The following is an 8,400-nucleotide window of genomic DNA, read 5'->3' as shown; positions in this document are numbered from 1 at the left end:
ATGAAGCATTGTCCCTCTCCCAGAATCCTACTTTCTGTGGCAGAGTTAGATTTAAGTTTCCTGGGTCCCTGATCGTTATTCCTCATTCTTTATTAGGCTATTCAGAAAATACCCTCACTTTAATTGTCCAGACAATCCCATTGCCTTGACTCAGTGAGATCTTCTAACAGTGCTGTGTCATCTTTTTGTCTAAAACTCTATCAGTTTGAGTTTGAGCCCTGAGTGGTTTGGGGGTGGGATGCTTTAATTGGATTGCACCAATCCGCCCCAGGAGCTAGAGATAGCCACAATTAGAGCTCTGTACTAGCGTTGCTCCCCATTGCCATTTATTCTCCTCCCATGGCTGCCAAACCTGTGTTGCAGTGTTGTTCAGTAGGAACATCTCTCTCCCTTTTCCCCCAGCATTTATTATGTAGATGGGATATTCTATGCGTTCAGGGGAATAAAAAGAAGTATGTGCCACAATTCCTGGCTTCAAGTAACTTACCTTCGTAAGGAGACAAGATGAGTACGTGTTAAACATTTGGATGACAGTATTAATAAACTACGTGGTAAATGCTAAAACTGGTGGTAGAACATAGCTGTAGGTGTTTAGAATTGCCAGGCTCAGTCTGAGCTAGCTAAGGAGATGGAGGAAGTGGAAGTTGTGTTGAGCCTTAAAGGATGAGTGGGATTTATGTAGGCAAAAAGGAAGGGATACAGCTATTCTGGCAGGAAAAGAAACATAAACAAAGGTGTAAAAGGGGCAATGTGTACAATGCCTTGGGAGATGGCTTCTCCTGAGGCTGGAGAGGACTCTAGGACATTTAATTAGAGAAGCTATTGCTACCATTTCTTTTCTGTGTAGAATTCTTTGTTTTATCTGACCTCTTTGTGAACAATTGGGTATACCTTTGGGTCTGTTGGAGAGGAACCAATTATTATCCATTCAGTATTCTCTCCTAGCCACTCAACTCTATTTTCCTCCAGTAAAAAAGAAACCAACCCTTCAATGAAGCTCAATTCCTTTAAAATCAGCATATCCCATATGATCATCATATTTAGATAAACCATATCTGAAGCTTGCTTGTTGAAAGCTTCATCCCAGAAACTGTTCTCAGGGACACTCTTTTCCCCAAAGAATGAAATAATTGGGTTCTAAGAAATGACAAACCCACACATTGTCAATTTAATTAAGTATGCTGCTGCCAGACCTAGACAGGGCTCAGTTTCTGACTGAGTCCCTGGATGCCAGCCAACAACATCTTTCTTACTTATTTATTTATAATCATCACTTAGGAAAGCTTGATGAGGCTTCTTGAATCCCAGGCGAATGTCTGCTGATTGAGACTTCCACAGCTCTTTGGGAATATTCCAAGTGTTAGATCACACTTATTTAATATAACCCCTAGCCTCCTGTAGAACTTTCTCAGTTGGATGAGAGTCCAATCTGTTATTAAAGTCATCTAGAAGAGGAATTTTCACACCTTACCTCTAGATTCCATGGCAGTGATGGATTCCGATTCCATGACATTTGCCTTGGGTCATGGGACTGGGCAAATTCACAGGGGAAGAACTTCCTTTCAACAGTTATGTGGGGGAAGTGGTATAACAATTTTAACTTTCATCCTACAAGTGAGAAAACTGAGGCCAAAAGAGTTAAATGTTCTGAGGTCACACAGAGAGTAATTGATAGAACCAGGATGTAAATACCAATATTTGGATTCATACACCAGTGCTCTTTCTGACATGAGAAGCATGGATAGAGACATGAATTTGCAGACAGGAATATCTGGGCTGGAATCCTGCTTAAGTTGCTAGCTGCATGACCATGGACAAATCACTTAACCTAAGCCTCAGTTTTCTCATCTATAAGTTGGGGATAATAATACCTATAGTACCCACTTCATGGTGTTGATATTAGGTCCAAATGAGATAATGCAGAGTGGCCCAAAAGTCTTACTTAATTTTTTAAGCTTTAGTAACTTAAAAGCTAAGGCAATGTATATGTAAAGTACTTTGCAAAACTGAAGGCAGGATGTATCAGTCAACAATCATTTATTAAGTGCTTACTTTGTGCCAGACATTATGCTAAACATTAAAGGTTCAAAGAAGGACAAAAATATTTATCCTACTCATAAGGAGTTTGGTCTAGTGGGGGAGAAACTTTATGAAGGTGATCAATGTGGAAAGGCTTTCACACAGAGTGCCAATCTTGCTGCACATCAGACTCTACACTGGAGAGAAACCTTATAAATGTAATCAGTGTGGAAAGGCTTTCAAGGAGTTTGGTCTAGTTGGGGAGACAACATGCAAACAACTATGTACAAATAAGATACATGCAGAAGAGAAGGAAGATTGTCTCAGAAGGAAGACTCTGATGATCTACTGTGAAGAATAACTTAGCTATTCTCAGCAATACAATGATCCAAGACAGTTCTGTAGGACTTAGGATGAAAGGTGCTGTTCATCTCCAGAGAAAGAACTGGTAGAGTCTGAGTGCAGATCAAAGACATTTTTTCTTTATTTTTCTTGTTGTTTTTTTCGTCCGTGTTTTCTTTGACAGAATGACTTATATGGAAATGTGTTTTGCATGACTACACATGCATAACCTATGTCAAACTGCTTGCCTTCTCAATGGGGGAGGGGTTGGAAGGGGTAAAATTTGGAACTCAAAATTTGAAAAAATGTTAAAATTATTTTTACATGGAATTGGGAAAAATAAAACATTAAATAAGAAAAAAAGAAGGAAAGTTCTAGCAAAGGAATGGAGGATAGGATTGGGAAAGGCTTTCAGCAAAAGTTAGGATTTGGGTTAAATCTTGGAGGACATCAGGGACCCCAGTAAGCAGAGGTGAGAAGGGAGAGTATTCCAAGCATAAAGGACAGATGGTAAAAAGACATGTCACATGAGAGAGACAGCTAAAAGGTCATTAGACTGTCATTAGACTGTAGAATATGTGTAGGTGAATGTAGTATAAGAAAATTGGTATGGCTAAAAAAAGGACCAGGTAATGAAGGGCTTTAAATGCCAAAGAGAATATCTTATGTTTAATACTGGAGGTAATGGGAACTACTAGAGATTACTGAGTAGTAGCGGGACGTGTTCAGATCGAGTTTCAGGAAAGTCACATTGTCATCTGAGTGTATGATGAATTGGAATGGAGAGAGAATTGAGGCAGGGGCACTAACCAGAAGGCTATGGAAATAGCTAGGCCAAGGTGATGAGAGCCTATACCTGTGTGGTGACCAGGTAACTGGAGAGAAGACGTATATGAGAGATTTTGTGAGTATAGAAATGTCAAGACTTGGTAATAGATTGGATATGTAGAGTGATTGTGAGAAAGGAGTCAGTGTGGATTCACAGGTTGCGAGCCTAGGTCAGTAGGAGGATGGCATTGCCCTTCAAGGTAATAAGGAAGTTTGGAAGAAGGGAAGGTTCAGGTGAAAGACAATGTAGTCCCACAACTATTATGTATCTGAGATAGAAATTGAACTCAAATCCATGTGATTCCAAAGCCAACACTTTAAATTACCCTATTTTACTGCCTAATACTACACTACCATGTCTTTCATAAACCACATCGCTTATAGTTGTGAAGCAGGGGAAACTCATCTTAGTTTTTCCTTCATTCCTCATTATACTTCCTCATCTTCATTTAGTCAAACCTCCCAGGGACCCCAGAATCCCCAGTTGTTCTCAGTCTTTACTGTTGTCATTTATCCTTTGTTCTTGAAGAGGACCATAACATCAGGAAGATGATGCCATGACTTGTAAGTGAATTGAATTTAAGTGAGGGAGGGTGTGCAAGGTCACCAGCCTCACTTTTTCCTCCAGAGCCATCTGGGTCCAGTGGCAAGATATAGATAAGGATGACTGGAGATAGTCTCAGCCTTTAAAGGAACCCCCAGAGAGCCCTAAAGAAACAGAGGAAACAGGAACAGGAGATACACAGACACAAAGGGATGTAGGATACATGGGGACTTGTACTCAATTTCCTGGGGCAGAGGCCAAGGCATCCATAATCTGCCTTCCTTCCTCTTCCTCTGACCCTGTACCTGGGGACCTTTTAGGATCCCAGAAATGACAATGATAGAACATTGAATGTTTCCTGGATCAATCCGTGAGCCTCAGGAAAATGAGCTGTTTGCAATGGAATGGCAGTGGCAAAACAGCAGAGGAGTTCCAAGATCAAGCCTCTTAAATCTGGTCAAGGAGTTCTTGTTGTAAGATAGAAACATAACTGAGAAAAATAAGAGACAGTCATGAGATGGATAAGCAAACCTATTTATGAATTATGTGGACTGTGCAGTTCCAGCGAAAGGAGTATCCAGGTATATACCTTCTCTTCTAGGCGACCCTCTCCCAATGCAGTATTTTTTAAAAAATTTAATTTTATTCATCTTTTTGTTACTCTCTTAGTTCTGAACTGTCTCCCTGTCTCCCTCCCTACTTTGCACTAGACAAAGCCACCATTTGACACACACATACTTGTATGTTATGTATATGTGTGTGTGTGTGTATATATATACATATATACACACATACACACACATACATATGTGTGTGTAAAACTGTATTATGCACACTTCTATTTATTAGTTCTTTCTCTGGAGGTAGATAGTATCTTTCTTCATAGGTCCTTTGTAATTGGATTATAATACTCAGGATAGCTCGGTTATTCACAGATATTCTTTGACCAATGTTGCTGTAACTATATACAATGTTTTCTGCTCACTCTTCATTATTTCATATCAGTCTTTCCATGTTTTTTTTTCTAAAATCAACCTGCTCATAATTTCTTACAGCACAGTAATATTTCTTTACAATCATATGTCAGCCCCAATTGATGGGCATTCCCTCCGTTTCTAGTTCTTTGTCACCACAAAAAATAAATATTTTAGAATATAAAGGTTCTTTTTTTTTGCCCTCATCACTTTGGGATACAGACCTAATAGTGGTATTGCTGGATCAAAAGGCATATGCAGTTTTATAACTTTTTGGGCATAATTTCAGATTGCTCTCCAAAATAGTTCCAACAGTTCCACCAACAGTGTATTAGGGTCCTAACATTCCCTCCAACATTTGTCATTTCCCTCTTCTATCATTTCTGCCAATTTGATATGGGTGAAAATTTTTTTTAACAAGGTGTTTTAATTTTGTTTTTTAAATCAATAATAACTTGGAGCATTTTTTCATATAGCTATATATGGCTTCAATTTCTTCATCCAAAAATTTTCTAATCATATCAATTGGGGAATGACTTAAATTCTTATGAATTTGACTCAGTTCTCTATATATTTGAGATATAAGACTTTTATTTGAGAAACTGGCTATGAAAATTCTATGCAATTCTATGGCTATGAAAAAAGTCTCTCTAATTTTCTGCTTTCTGTTTAATCTTGACTACATTGGTTTTATTTATACAAAACCTTTTTAATTTAACATTATCAAAATTATCCATTTTTCATCTCACAATGCTCTCTATCTCTTGTTTATTCATAACTTTTTCTCCTATCCAGTGCAACATTTTAAATCTGAAGGGTTATAGTGCTTATTGGATGGATGAGTTCAGGATTCAAGAGAAAGTAATGAAGTTCAAATTCTAATCCTGTGTGTGTGTGTGTGTGTGTGTGTGCGCGCGTGCGTGCACGTGTGTGGTATTTGTGTTTTTTGTCCTCTGTACTCAGTGTTTTGTTATTCTTTTTTTTTGGAAGTAAACACTAACTTTCAATAAAATCCTGTTATACTGTACATCAAGTGGGAATTTGGGTGTGATGTAGCTTGGCCAGTCCTCAGTCTGTGCTAATTTTTCCATTCACCAAATGACATTTCCCTCCTGGATCCCAAGACCCAATGTAGTCCAGTTATACTGTAGGCAGGAGCTCCCTGGTCAGATCATTTTAACTCCTGGAACAGGCCATGTTTCCCCCTTGGTCATAATAGCCCAAGCAATTCCAACAGAGTGAGGAATGGGGTAGCCCACACCCCTGCTGCCAATGAGGCAACCCTACGTTTACTTTACTTAGAAAAATAACACTTTTTCATCTTCCAGACAAGACAGAAAACAAGTTCTCAGGAGAGGCCACTGGGGCCAGCTCTGTCGATCCTAATCATTTAATTGAATTAAATCCAGTGCCTCCTTTTATAATTCTGGCCCAGGAATCCAAATTGCTAACCAACCCTACCACCAGAAGCTATGGGTCACCTTCCCCAGACAGCTTGTGGTGACCTGTGTCCTCAAAAACCTTTCTTAGGAAAGTGGACATGGTATCTGAAAACTGGACAAGTTTACTTCCCTGTGACTCTTCCATGCTCTCATCCTGCTGTTGCCAGGAACTCAAGAGAATGGGAAAGAATTTGCCTGGCTCCATACTCGCTCCATAGCAACAATAGTCAGGAGTGGCCAGGTCAGATGGCCCAAGGTGGAGAGTGGAGCTTCCTTGGGGGAAGGGTGCTGGGAAAAAAAGATGGTGCTGGGAGTTCTGGCAGTTTCTTTGCTGTCAGAAAGGGCAGAGGGCCAAAAGTCTGGTGCCAAAAGGGGGTGAGATGGTGCCATGATGTAGAAACGGAGAGGGTGGCCAGGTGTGCACTGATTTATTGACCAAATCTCACACTCTGAAGCGACTCATAGAATAGGCAAAGGGATATCCCTCCTGTCTCCTGTGGCTACCAAACAGGTTGGGCTCCTGCTTGGGAAGGTTTACTGGAACATGGTGCGAGCAGGTCAGGGAGGGCTGGTTTTGGAGGAGCCCAAAGTGGGTCTTCAGAGAAAATAGTTACACAACCCAAAAAAACCCCAACCAAATGGAACAAACTATATAAGAGACGCCAAACCTGAGGTAGCCCATGAGAACTGAAGGAAGAGCCTAATGTTCAGCAGCCATTGTGAGATGGAAGTCACTCTTCAGGCAGGCCAAGGCTGGACGTGGATACTGACCTGTCCTACCAGTGAAGGCCAGAAGGGGGTGTTTCCTCATCCTTATTGCTCTCCAGGGAGAAGGGGGAATTCAGACATCAAAGTGAGATGCACCAGGCCTCTCAAAGTGGAATGAGCCCCACATGTGCCCACTAGAGGCCTGCAGAGAGACACGGCTGTTGTACTGGAAAGCTGGCTGTTCTTTGGATAAGACAGGCTCCTGGCCCCCAGCCCCTCTGCTTGGTACTGTCTCCAATGTGCCTGACAAGCTGAATATCCTCCAGCGATGTTCTTGAAGCTCTACGACGTCACTGTCCAGGTTTTCCAAATGGATGCAATGGCGCCATCAGTAGATGTGGGAATTCTGGGCCTCCCTCATGCCCACATAGAAGGGGATGACAGTGACACCGATGTCCTCGGTAGTTTCCCGATGGACGTCTGACAACTCCAGCCAGGGGTGATTCTTCTCCTGCCAAGCACGAAGGGTCTCCCGAGCCACAAAGGGTGAAACTTCTGACTGCTCATAGAGGAGAAACCTTTCAAACAGATCATGCTGGATAGGCACCTGGTCAGTGGATGTGTAGGGGAGGATGTCTTCGTGGCTGACATAGTCCAATCTTGGTATGGCATAGAGGGCTCGACTGTCATCATGGTTGGCCAAGAATGTCACAGCTTCTGTCTGAGATCTCTGAGATATGTGTGTCCCGGACATCAATCAGCACCTGGTAGTACGTGTGGCTTTTGTCTTTTACCTCCTTAGAGTCATGGCCAGCTGGGTTCTCTGTTTTTTCCGTGGTGGTAGTAGCCACATCTCGTCGTGCAGCCTGGACTGCCAGGGAAACAGGACGACCCCTCGGTACCCAAATACGCTATGAAGAAAGAGCTGGCCCTTCTCGTGTTTCCCATTCTGCTTTGGCACCTCAAATACGCCATCTGTTTCTAACACTTTGCCCTCTGGTCGGTTTTGGGACCAGAGGTGTCTCCGCGCGGTGGCCGCAGCCTGGGGCTCCGGGGTAGCAACAGCAGCCGCCCACTGCCAGGGCCAGCTGGGGCACCCAGCCCGCCATGCGGACGCGCGGACTCGGGGCACGGTCACAGATGAGGACGCCAACGTGGGGCCATGCGTGCCGCCTTCGCCGTGCCCCACCCCACGGGGCCCAGCTGTTTTGTTATTGTTAATGATCATATGTGACTTGCACGCTCTTTTTCTTTCTCTGTAAAGACCTAGTTAGACAGCCGATTAATTTTTTTTTTAAAAAAATATTATTTATTTATTTTAACATTTATTTTTTAAAAATTGAGTTCCGAATTCTCTCCCTCCCTCCAATTCTTCTACCATTCATTGAGAAGGCAAGCAAAGTGATATCAATTATTCGTGTGAAATCATGCAAAACATATATTCATACTAGCAGTTTTGCAAAAAAAGCAAGAAAAAGCAAAAAAAAAAATACTTCAATTTTCACTCGGAGTTCATCAGTTCTCTGTCTGGAGGTGGATAAAA

General features: G+C 41.9%; 1 pseudogene; it reads right to left on the bottom strand.

Moving 5' to 3' along the window:
- Positions 1–6,925: 6,925 nt before the first annotated feature.
- Positions 6,926–7,966, bottom strand: LOC118835425 (annotated as a pseudogene).
- Between the last annotated feature and the right edge of the window lie 434 nt (positions 7,967–8,400).

This window comes from Trichosurus vulpecula, chromosome 2 (genome assembly GCF_011100635.1).
Source record: "Trichosurus vulpecula isolate mTriVul1 chromosome 2, mTriVul1.pri, whole genome shotgun sequence".
Classification (NCBI taxonomy): domain Eukaryota; kingdom Metazoa; phylum Chordata; class Mammalia; order Diprotodontia; family Phalangeridae; genus Trichosurus; species Trichosurus vulpecula.
This window is presented reverse-complemented; position numbering and strand designations above follow the sequence as displayed.